The sequence below is a fragment of the Coturnix japonica genome, chromosome 1, assembly GCF_054131305.1.
Source record: "Coturnix japonica strain WE chromosome 1, WE-NBRP24, whole genome shotgun sequence".
Classification (NCBI taxonomy): Eukaryota; Metazoa; Chordata; class Aves; order Galliformes; family Phasianidae; genus Coturnix; species Coturnix japonica.
The window spans coordinates 144,196,680-144,209,942 of NC_140663.1; the positions used below are offsets into that span (position 1 = coordinate 144,196,680).

At 34.1% G+C, this 13,263-nt stretch overlaps 1 pseudogene; it reads left to right on the plus strand.

Moving 5' to 3' along the window:
• The first annotated feature begins 5,275 nt into the window (after nucleotides 1-5,275).
• On the plus strand, nucleotides 5,276-5,394 carry LOC116652833 (U2 spliceosomal RNA; annotated as a pseudogene).
• The last annotated feature ends 7,869 nt before the right edge of the window (nucleotides 5,395-13,263 follow it).

The following is a 13,263-nucleotide window of genomic DNA, read 5'->3' on the forward strand; positions in this document are numbered from 1 at the left end:
AGAGCCCGGACTGATCCTTAGATTGTTCTACTTGCTACTGTAGCCAACATAGAAGAGTTCAGTCCTTCTAAACAATAAACATCTATTAGACACTAAGTGTTTTTAATTCTTTTTCTGGTCAACCCTAGCCTGCTCTGGTTCTGAAACTACTACTTTACCAAACCAGGTTTTCAAGGATCAGTACCATTTATAAACTGTCTACTCAGCTGTTGTGGATTAGCAGTGAAGAAGAGAGAAATCTTTCTGCCATAAATTTCTTTCCAGTTTTGCTACAAGGTTCAACTTTACCAGATAAGAACTCAGCAAATAGTAGGATCTTCAGTGAGTAAAACTGCTCACCTCTAAAACAAAACTTTTTGTCCTTCATTTTATAGTCATTTATAAGTAGCTTGAGAGAACAAGAAATTGAGATAATTTAACTTCATACTTTCTAAGTACATATAAGGTAATCCAGACTCCTTTTCCACCATCAAATGAAGAAAAACAATTTAATTAAACAAGCAAACAAAACGAAACAAAGAAAAAAACAAAACCTACTTGGCTAGTTTAAGCATGTGCTTCTACATTCAAAATTATTCGCTCCTCAAGTATTTCCATGATGTTTAATTGTTCCAGTAATTTTAAACAAAGTAAAAAGACCAAAAATTTTAAATCAACAACATTACAGTTAATGTTAACAAACACACTGAGAGGTTTTTTGTTTTTTTTTCCATTTCCACTTAAAGAGTCATGAGACATTTCTGCTATTTTATGCAATGTTATTATTAAGCTTTTATCATCTCCACTTAAGTATTATTGCCTATCTCTTGATTAGCATCGCAGAAAACTTTAAAGGTCAAATCATTTGCTTTATTTAAAGACAATAATAAACTGATAGTTTTAAATTTTCACAATTAAGATCGTATTATGACAATAGAACAGTTTTATATAGAGATGTCAATTCTTGAGACAATTGATTCTCTTGAGACAATATACTCTCTTTATAACAAATGGAGAAAAAATTGTAGATCTTGGAAACGTTTATCGGATCAATTTCAGACATGCTGTAGGATAAGATAAATCTTTACTTAGAACTGCTGATTTCTTTCTGTTGAGAGGACAGATGAATGGCTTTTGAAATATATATGATCCTTAGAGACACTTAAAATTGATACCGTCTGTTTACTGGTGTCATTTGCTCATTTTGTTACTCCACCATTAAGAAAAAAAAAGTTTCAGAATGTTTCATATTCTACACAGTCCTCTCACACTCACCATGATAACCGAATAACAATAGGATAATAATAGCTATAATCTACTGAAAAGTGTGATTGTCCATAAATGCCATAAGTTTTTGCTGCAAACTTTTATGTCCCTGCTTGTGACAAATTAGGCTTTTTCACCCACTAATATATTTCTGTGCCATTTTTTACTTGAAAGGCTGCGTTGGAAAAAGTAGACTAAACCATGTGCTTATTTTCCCAGAATTCAGACATGAACACCTACTTTATTTATGGATATGACTAAAAGTCAAATAAGCAATAAGGGATAGATGAAGTTTCAGTATTTAAAATTGTTTTACAGATTCCTGTCTAATAGTCAAATGTGTTTGTGTAACTGAAGTGTAATGATAAATCATCACTTTTGCACCTTACATGCACATTTTACTGCTCTTGTGCTTAGAAATAATAATGACACATATTGCCTAATATGCAGATGTCCAATCTTTTGGCTGGCCATGGCCTGATTGAGTGAAGAGAAGTTGCCTTGGGCTGCATATAAAATATATCATATAGTTAAAGAAAGTATACATGCATAATTCACTACTTCAGAAAACATTTGTAATTTGTGAGCACTACAAGAGAAGAGAAACACACAGGAGACATGAAAAACATGTACTTGGCATTCAGATTTTTTAAATTTTTTAATATTTTTATTGTAGAAATGGTAGCTATGTCCATGATATCAGCTACTACAATGTAAGGCTTTTTTGTTTATTTTTTTTTGTTTGTTTGTTTTGCTTTGTTTTTCCCTGGCTTTTTTTTTTTTTTTTTTTTCCTGGCTTTTTTTTTTTTTTTCTTCATAGTGTTGTTTGGCCCTATATTACCATGTGTTTTTGTATACACATGAGATTCTCTTGGTTACAAAAATAGTCTGAATCATTTCAGCACAAAGAAAACGTATAAGAATTTTTTTACTTTATAACATGGTATGGATATTCCTGTGTGTTTTCCTACTACATTTAATTTTTTATTTTTTTTTTTAATAGAGGATTATAGATATCCATCTGTCATTTATATGATAATATACTGTGTATTTGACATAACTTTCTTTCAAAAACAGACAATGTATAAACTAAAAAAATACTGAAATCTTACTTTTAATAATATAACAATATTGTATTTTCAGAACTACTGTTCCCACATGTTGATATGTCTGTATACATATATCTGCATATACACATTTGTACACACACATAAAATAACTGAAGAATTATTTTGCAATACATTTTACTTGTTTTTTATTAGAAACTAAACCCTGATCATGAACTAGCAAAAAGGAATACTGAACCATTATTTTTGTAGTATAAAAGAAAAACTTACCCCAAAATTTCTCTGTGCAGAATTATCAGTTTCATAGAGCAATGCAAACTTTAATGAAGTCTCACTAAACTGAGGCTATATTAATCCTGTAAGTATTCTGAAAATATGAAGAAAAAAAAAGTTATTGTATTTTTTATCTCAATATAGATTTATAAAAGCTCTATGCTACTGCATTGTAAAAGGTTATTTTAGACAGTACATTTATTTCAAAGTTCAGACTGAACTATTGGTCCTTGTGAATCTCAGCTGTGAAAAGCATGTGATTTATTTATAATAGCCAAATAACTGTAATGTTGCTTGCCTGTATGTTATTTATAGGCTATTAAAGTAACTCAGTAAAAAAGCAAAAGAAATTGAAATTATCCTGGGGGGAGATATTATAGTATCTGTGTGCAGTAATGCAAGCTTACTGGTGTCGGGAGAGATGTAAGGACACGGATAATCAGATTTCACAAGTTTCAGTGCTCTAGCAGCAAAATGTTCACTGTTTTTAGAGTGCTGCATATGATTTTAGAGCTAAACAACCTGTATAAATATACAGTTTAATAATATCAGGTTACAGTTACCGATATGTTCTGTAAACTGCCACTATTATTTATATTATCATTATTTATATTATTATTTATGTTATATTGCTTTAATTAAAAAAAAAAAACAACAAAAAACTTTGTTTTGATAGGCTTCTAAAAGAAATGCAAATTTCAAACTCCTATTTGCTTAAAGTATTAAAGAGTATGCCAAACTACAAGAAGAAATATAATTTGATTTACAGATAGGTAAGTTTTAAATTACTAGTGGGCTGAATTATTTTGTAGAAATCTCTCTCAGTTTGAAACTATGGTACAAATTTGAACTCTCAGAGAACTTGTCTGTTGGTATTGATGCGGTACTTTCATTGTCTGATTTCTGACATTGACAGGGGATAGTAATGTAATTAATGGAAAGGATAAATTAAGAAAAAACTCATAAAAACTTTTAAAATTAAGAATGGTTAATAAAAAAAAAAAGCAAAATAAATCAGAAATTGAAGTAAAAATCTGGAAAGCGCTTAGACATTTCCTTTAAGATCTATGGACATAGCCTATCTACATAGGCTCCTGTTTATTTCCATGGAAACTATAACAGATACAAAAAGCATAATGTTGCAATTTGGTTGACATTATCATGAGTGACAGAGACCTTCCTGGCCTCTTTTCCTTTCCTTTCCCACTTTTCAGAACAAACAAATGGAGACAATCTGACTGAAATAAGGACAGATAACTAGTTTAATACAAATGGTAAAAGAAGGTAAGGTAATATTATATAAAAGTGAGTTTAGAGTAATAAATAGGAGAAAGGGTTTCTAACCCTGCAGCTCACCATGGTACCCGGAAATGGAAGAGACCATTCTTTCCTGTTACTGTGTCTATTCCTTTTACCGAGAATGACATGGAGAGTACTGGAAACTACTAAGACTTGTAGTGTGTCTCTTGCCACTATATCTTCATCTCTGAGAGCTGGAACCCACATGAGAGTAGCCAAGAATGCTGGGATCTAGTACCCAGGAATTTTAGTTCCCCAGAGCTGTCTTCCAGTACTACTTGCTGCATGATGTCATGATGTCAAATATTTATAAAATCGGAACACATAACTGCAGTATTTGATATAAAAAAATCTCAGCTATGGAATTCAGTGTTGCAACACAGTCCCCACTATTAGCTATGCATTTTTGTATATTATGCACGTGGCATTGCAAGAGTAAATTTGTCTTCTTCTCTGGCCTTACTCTATATGTACGAGCCTTCAGCTTGTCATCTTTGTGATGTAGTGATCAGAGTTAATGATTTGTCTGGTGTCTCACTCCAATTTACAGGAGGGAGGCAAGGTTCTTTGATATGTGTATATACCTGGCGTGAGATTAATAAGCAACGGTTCAAATGTTGGTCCAACCAGTTTATTAAAGTCCAAGATGTTTTTAGGGAGATGGGGAAGGGAAGGTAGGCGATAGGAAAAGTAGGAAATATAAGCAAGGAGTCTTTGCAGAGAGCGAAAGAGATAGTCACCACCGTGGGTCCAGCGAGGTACACAGTAGGTCCACTGATCTCAGGAACTCGTCTGATCACCACAGGGGATGGGAGACAGACAGGGAGCTCCACAGCAAGCCAGACTTGGGGGTTCTTCCAATGAGGTTTTCCCCTCAGGGAATTCTCTGTCAAAGGTGTCTTTGGGAGTTTGTCTCCAAAGTCCCCAGTTTAGCGAGGGCCTTTTATCCCCCGTTTCTGTGGGGTTGTTTTTCTCCTTAGTTTGGTGTGACATTCCTGGCCCAACAGATAAGCCAGCAAGGAGGGGGGTCTCTGTTGCCAGACACAAGCATTATCGCCTTCTGCAGTGGTCAGCTCCTTCGAGCAGCACCCCTGAAGAAGACTGCTAGTCCTGCTTCTGCTTATCTTTGCAATCATAAGCAGAGGTACTGTGGCACAACAACACCCACCATTCATTCTCCTAGATAGTTAGCAGTTGCCAGTCAGAGTCTTATCACCAGAAAGGCCTCAGGAAGCAAGCTTTGAGACAATATAAGAAAAACAGTTCCGTCCTTTACATCTGGGTTCCAAGATATCAAAAAGAATCTCCTCTTTCTTTACCCAAAAGACAGTGCCTATCACTTTATGCTGTGAGCACTGTGTCTTGCAATTTTTCTCTGATGCGGAATTCACATTGCTTCTCAGCCTTTTGGCTAAGATCACGTGTAGTATCTGTTCAATGATTCACATGCTCCATGCTGCCACTCCATGGACTGCGGTTCATTATTTTTATACTCCAAAGTAGAATTTTAGTCACACGCAAAAATAGATTAAAAAAAGAAAAAAGAAAAGTACCATAATTGATCCAGTTATGTCACACCTGTAGATTAATGACTCACTGAGTGTAGAAATCACATCTATCAGATTTCTGTAGTACTCACACAGGTGAAATAATATGCTTGCAGCAGAAAGTATTTTGTGCATAAAAACAAAATAAGAAAAAACAACCTTCCCTTTGTCCCCTTCCCTTCCCTTCCCTTCCCTTCCCTTCCCTTCCCTTCCCTTCCCTTCCCTTCCCTTCCCTTCCCTTCCCTTCCCTTCCCTTCCCTTCCCTTCCCTTCCCTTCCCTTCCCTTCCCTTCCCTTCCCTTCCCTTCCCTTCCCTTCCCTTCCCTTCCCTTCCCTTCCCTTCCTTACCCTTACCCTTACCCTTACCCTTACCCTTACCCTTACCCTTACCCTTACCCTTACCCTTACCCTTACCCTTACCTTTTTGTTAAGCAACAGGCTGCTAACAACTAGAATAGGGAAAGCTAGTCATTAACCTTTAAGAAAACAAATTTTTGTACTCGGAGGAACTGTCTGATGTTTTGATCAGTCTGTTAAAATTAAATAATATTAAAAATAATGTTTGCTATCACAGAATTATATTTCCTACAAATTTAAAATACTACTTATAGTACTTTAACATGTTTAACATGTGCTAAAATAATGAACATCCAGAACAAATGCATGCTGGAGGCAAGACAGCCATGTTTTCTCTAGTCTGCTCTTGAAAACAGGGTAGGTAAACATGATAAATCATTGAAAACTTGCTCATTAATGACCAGGGAAAGGGATCAAAATAAATAGATCTCCAACTCCGCAATTACCACTAAGGTCAGCTGGATAGTTAAGTGTCATGCTGATGATGAGGAATTTCTTAACGATATCATAAAACTGAATAAGAAAAAAAAAAGATAGAAGATGAGCTTCAATTTAAATACATTATAAAATAAATGCAGGGGAAAAAAAATGTGTACTATTTCTAATAAGTCAACATTGTAATCAAGTTATGAATAGTATCAAAATTCGGTAAAGGTAAAAATAATTTCACTGTCTCTTGTACTGTAGAATGCAGCAGTACCTGAAATACAAAATATAGATCAGAAAAACTGATGGATCATAAGTTTAGAAAAAGATCATAGCAGGATCACTCAGGGTCCTAATGCAAAAATTCTCATGAGATCATGAAGCAAATATGCTGACTAAAGTATTCAGTCCATGCAGAATCTCTTCAAGAATTGTGGGACAGAGACAACAATGATTTGACATAGTAGAGTATTTCTTGTATTCTCACCTACTATCCTCGACACTAGCAAGTTTCCAGTTTTTAATACAAAATTCCTTCTTGGCTGTAATTCTTTTCAGTAAGTTTAAGAAATAGAGTAAGAAAGAAAATTGGCAAGAATATTGGTACAGACAATTCTAAATTTGTATCTACCATACCATTATTTTCCAGACAATTAAATATATTTAGTAATGAAAGGTTTGACATTACTTTTTTGTTTGCTTATTTGTTTGTTCATTAGCTTAATAAATATATTCTTTCTCTTCAGTATGGGTCATGGTATCGCCACAAGTGACAAATATTTCAGAAGAATAATTTCTTCCTGCTCTTAGATAAAACAGGAGGTATTCTAAAATGGTATTTAAACACAAAATCCAGAAATCTCCATTTGACAACTTGTCCTGAATATCTACTCATAGAGAAGGCAGTCAAAAAACTCTTGAGCCTGAGCCTGACTGACCCCTTGCACAACAAGCAAAGACTACAGCCATTAAAAATGTATAGCTATTATGGTAAACTGTATGTGCAGAATGCTTGTTAAAGACTAATCATTTTCTGTATGACATGATGATGAATATTTTATATGACTAGAGAATTCGCAAGAAGTGATCATTAGATATAGCGAAGTATGATTTTAAGTTTTGATACTATTTATTTGTTAGTCTTATAAATCAAATAATCTTATGAGCTGGAAAGAAACTTCAGAGATCATCTGGATTAATCCTCCAGCTAAAGCAGGTTGCCTGCCATAGGTTGCACAGGCATGTATTGAGGCAGGTTTAAAGATCTCCAGGTAAGGAGACTCCACAGCCTCTCTGAGCAGCCCGTTCCAGTGTTCTGTCACACCCTGAATAAAGTTTTTCCTCATGTTCATATGGAACTTTCTCTGTTCCAGTCTCTTCCCATTGCCCTTTGTTCTGTTGCAAAACACCACCAGAGAGTCTGATCTCATCAACTTGATACCTGCCCTTCAGATATGTGTGTTTAGAAGATCAGCTTTTAGTTTTCCTTTTTCCAGGTTGAACTGTCCCAGGTCTCTCTGTCCTTCCTCTTAAGGGAAGTGCTCTAGGCTCCTAATGATCCGTGACCCTCCACTGGACTCTCTCTAAAAGTTTCCTATGAATCTTGATTTGGGGAGCCCAGAATTGGCCACAGTACTCCAAATGTAGCCTCACTAGGGCAGAGCAGAGCGGAAGGATCATCTTCCTCAGCCTGCTGACCATGTTTTTTTAATGCACTGAAGGATAACATTGGCCTTCTTGAAAACAAAGGCTCACTGATGCGTGCAATTACTTCTCTCCATGAGGACTCTACACTTGCCCTGGTTGAACCTCATAAGGTTCTCTGCCAAACTCTCCAGCCTGACCCAGTCTCAGTGAAATGGAGCACAGAATACTGGTTTGTCAGGCACTCCTCCCAGCTTTGTATCACCAACAAACTTGCTGAAAGTATGCTTTATTCCTTCATCAGTGTCACTGATTAAGCTGTTAAACAAGGCCAGACACAGTATGGACCTCTGGGGAATCCCACTAGCTACAGGGAAATGCACTTATAAAAGGCATTCCCTGTTATATAGCACTGTGTTTACTTGTAGTAGTGGAGAGAAGAATGTATGAAAATGATGTATGTGTATTTGTTAAACATTTATTAATGACTGTCCAATATTTTGTTTAAAAATGACTTTTGAGTTGAATTGCTAAATCATCTCCATGTACTGCATTCTCTCTTTCTTTTATTGCTACATTTTTGAAAGTGACTTCTCCATCAACAACAAAGCCAGAATTCTTCCTGTCTTAGGTAAATATAATAACAATAATTTATTTTCATTATGAAGCATTCATGCTCTGTGCTTCCAAAAATCATTCTAGTTTTTCTATTCCATGACAGTAAGTGTTATCATCTATTGTGTTTGCTTATTTCTATATTGTAATTACAGGCAATGACAGACTGAGCAATAACTTACTAGGGACTGATCATCATCAAAATGATCTAAAGCTTTCTAGGCATTCCTAGCTTGACTCTATGTAAAATATGAGAAAAGCTAACATTGAGAAAATGTATCCAAAACAAAATTTTAAGAAAATACATTGCTATCAAGTTCAGTTTCTCATGTGTTTACAGAAACATGTGAATGTTCTTGCTTAATTGTACTACAGATTATTATTATTATTATTATTTCTAAAAAATATTTCTAAAAAAAAGAGCTATTGACAAGAAAACTTCTGACTAACAACTGCAAAAGTATCAGTTTTAAAATGACTTACAGGAGCTTTACATATAGACAGACTTTGGTCATGAGTTGCAGTTTCTTTGTTTGTTTGTACTAAAGCTCATCCCACCAAAGAAGAAATTAAAAAATGTTAACATTCCACAAAATGGCAAAGATTTTTTTAATTTTTTTAAAAGCCATAGGCTGTGAAAAATAGTGATATATCATCATGAATGTTTGTTTAAAAAGAAATATATTATAAAAAAATAAATAATATGGATAAATTTCAAATCTTATTATTAACAATAAGAAAACATAGATCTATGTTCAAGAGGACATTTCTTTATATTTGTGCAGGCTGTCTTCCCAGAAAATAGTACAATTGAGGCTTTAAAGCAGACAAATTTCCCAGATACTCTTGTGTAATGCATACTTTCTCTAGAGAGAAAAGCTTTGGCAAGAGCATGAACACAAAAGTCTGCCTCTTGTGGAAAAACACAGAAAATAATAAAGACCTAACTAAATTGCTAATGATGCTTTCCACTTCTTTCTTTCTTTCTTTTTTGTTTGTTTGTTTGTTTTTTCCTTAAATCAGTGTGGTATTCCTGAACAGTAATATTACAAACTATTAGCATATAGTAGTAACTGGAGAAATGTAACATCATTGAGGTATTAAACACTCTCTGAGCACTCACTGAGATCTCCCTCACCTACTGGCCTTCCACTGCTATGTATTCTGAAAGGCCAGGTGCTTAGGCCCTGTGTTAGCTAAATGCTTAACTACTGCAATTAAAATGATGATTGACTGTAACTGAGAAGAGGAATTAATCACCTCTTCAACTCCTTCATTCTTTTCTTTACAGCAAAAAAAATAACACATTTGACAGGGATGTGCCACTTCCTTTCTAGTCTACAAGTATACTTTTCCCTGCACATTACAGAACTTTGATACATAAACACTGAAATAGATCTTTATTTTATTTTGTTATTTTATTTTATTTTATTTGAAACTTCCCAATACCTTCTAACTATTCTAACTTGATAAACTGTTTATCAAGGTACAAATGATGTGCAAAATGTGAATTTCTGGCTCTCTAGAATACTATAATATGACACACACACACAGAACACTTTGAAATAACTGGGAAGTACAGGTCACATATCCAGAATCTAATAAGACTAATATATTTGGAAGAGAAGATTACATTTTAATTGATTTTGTTTTTCAGTTTCTTCATATTCCATTCTTATTATAAAAAACATCTTCACAATAAACATTCTGAACCTTTCATTCATGGTGAACAATACTTTATTATTGAGTAGTAAGTTTGTGCTTTGAAAAAGTAATCTCAGTGGAGCCAGTGGAGGATTTATGTGTAAACAATCCACATATCATGGTCTGGTGAACTGATCTGCATTTGAATGTAGGTGATTTTTGCAAGGGCACATTCCAGTTTTTAATATGTACTTGAAAAAGTTGTATTTGAAATAGTGAGGCTCAATTACAATAAATTCTGCATTTTGGCATTTCCTCAGTATTATTCCTGTAAGAAAAGCTGGAAGATAAAATTAGAAACTAAGAAATAGTCATTTGATGGGACAGATATAATGTTTTCAATTTTCAATGAGTTTTAATATTGTAGGTAGCAAATCAAATGTGTATACTGTAAGTAGAACACTTAGATTCCTCCCTCAGTTTTCAGGGAAAAAAAAAAAAAAAAAAAAAAAAAGAAAAATCTCAAGGTTATCAATGGTTCTCAGTTATGACATCTTTCTTAATCACATTATAATTAATACCACAGTACATGAGTCATGACGTCAGAAACTGCATAAGGAGGAGACTGGCTTCTCATGTAGGTGTGGAAAGGATATCCCAATAATGAATTTTCAAGATTTTTAAAAATTATTATTATTTTATCTAATTTAATTTCATTTCATTTTTATCCACAGTGTATTTCTTCTTGTAGGCAACAAAAGCTTCTCTTACTCCTTCTGAGGAGAATACTGTCACCAGTAACTTTTAGTGAAGCTTAATGTCATTCTGCAGATTTTGTATAGAATCAAATGATAAAAAAGACTTCTATTTAACAGTATAAGAAGTTACCTCGTTAGAAGTAATTAGATGATCAGAGCACTATATGAACACTTCAGGCTTATTTATGTTAAAGAAAAAGCTGGATTTCCTTGATACCTTTGATACCCTTGAGTACAGTGTAAGACATCACACTATTTAATCTGCCTAAGTCAGGAATCTATTCTCTCTCACTAGTGAAAAAAGTACATTGATTATATTCCTCATGTTATTTTTCCAGACTGTCTTAATTAAAAGACAATAATAGACAATGATTAGTGAGCATACCCTGTCAAATGTAAAAATAAATAAATAGATAAATAGATAGATAGATAGATAGATAGATAGATAGATAATCTATAGATAATCTATGTAAAATCTACAATATGGATTTTGGAGATCTTGCATTGAGAAAAGCAATTAATTTTTGCATCTTGCTTTAATGACCTCACAGAATGTAAATGTATATAATTAATGTGTTCTTTCAGAAATCTGTTTATCATTCACAAATTTTAACATATAGATGACATAATTTTGTTTGGTTTTTTTTTGTTGTTGTTGTTGTTTTTTCATTAACTTCAAAGAAAAATAATCTTTCTCTTTTTAGGTTATAGGGACACTGAGTTTTTCAAATTTGTTTTCCTGTCAAGACTGCTTTATCATGGAACAATCAATATAATTTTATGCTACTAAAGTAAGTATTTCATGATGACCTCTGTCTTCTCACAGTTCCTATCAATTCAGGCTCATTACAGTGAAAGAACAGGCAGAAAATGATTTCTCCGATTTACTACTGCATTTGTCTTGAGGCAATTTTCTGACTGAAACGACACAAATTCCACTGGGAAACAGGAGCTACGGACCTTATAAATATGCAGCCACCACTTCTCTGATCAAGCTTTTGACTGTGTTACTGTCTCTGTCATAATAAGTAGAAATGCTTTGTGAATAAAATAAAAAGGTTTTTATTTGAAATTCCTTGGTGCTTTCTCTAGCACCCACAAAATTGCTGTCTATTGCAGGCATCATGGAATCTCAGAAATTGTTACAGAGGCAGCAGCTGTCAGCTGAGATGGTAACTGTTACTTACTTCACAATGTCAGAGTCAATATTTAAAAAATCACTACAGCTATCTAGTCTTCTGCATATTATGTAAATGAAGGTGATTTGAGCAATTGTTTTTCTTTTGCTGCCTATTGGAATCTCTGTGTTCTCTTCAGCTTCCTCCTCTTTATTATTTCTCAAATAAAAGAAATCTATTGGAGGAATGACATAATAATGGTTTGTTTGGACAGCGTGCAGCCAGTATTATCTTCTGTCTGTAGGCTCATCACTACTACATTCTTATGTAACCAACCACAATTTCTGTAAGCCAGGAATCTCAGATTCCACCAGCAATGTGCTGCCACTAGCACAGTGCTTCCTCCTTAGCAACTGCATATTGCAGATAGATGCTATCTGAATGATAACATTCAGATCTGAGTTAGCAGGAATAAAATGTGGGGTTTTTTTGGTTGTTTTGTTGTTGTTGTTGTTGTTGTTTTGTTTGTTTGTTTTTAAGTAACAACAACAACAGCAAAACAATTGAGAACAGTGTTTTCTATTGGTAATGTACCTCAATCAGTCTGGAAACACATATGTGCTAATTATGAATAAACAGCTGTGTGGAGGTTTGTAACTATGGCTGTTGTCTACTGCATAAAGCATATGAAGAACTATGCAGTCCGAATAAAGCAGCATTTTGTTATTGCTGTCTGCATGGCCTAAGAGGAAGAGAAGATGGAATCAGGGAGAAGCTTAAGATATGAATACTAGATATGCAATTTTCTACAGGCCAGTAGGAAAAAGAAGTACACAAGGAAACCCTGAAGTCAACATGCAACATTATAAGATGAGCAAAATGTCTGAGAGAAAAATTCAAACTGTAGGCAGGTATGTGTAGGTATGATAGCTCCATAAACCCTAAGAAGCTCACCTATACATAGATAATTATTTTGTTTCTAGCTCCTGCAAGTGCTGAGCTTCACAGAATCAAAAAGGGCAGCATGGAGCTATCTTATCAGCTGAGCTGAATGAGAAATGATTCTTTATTTGTTTTCACTTAAACTGTTCCCTACAAAAAACTTTTTTTTTCTTTTTTTCTTTTTCTACGTGTATCTTTTAGAAACAAAAGTAAACTGCTGTTCCCAAAAGTGGAATTCATAATTCTAAAAAGTGCATTATAATTTTAGATTTAAGCAATTCAGTCTTTATAGCTGTGAAAGAAGAAAAGAATTGTGAGAGACAATCTGT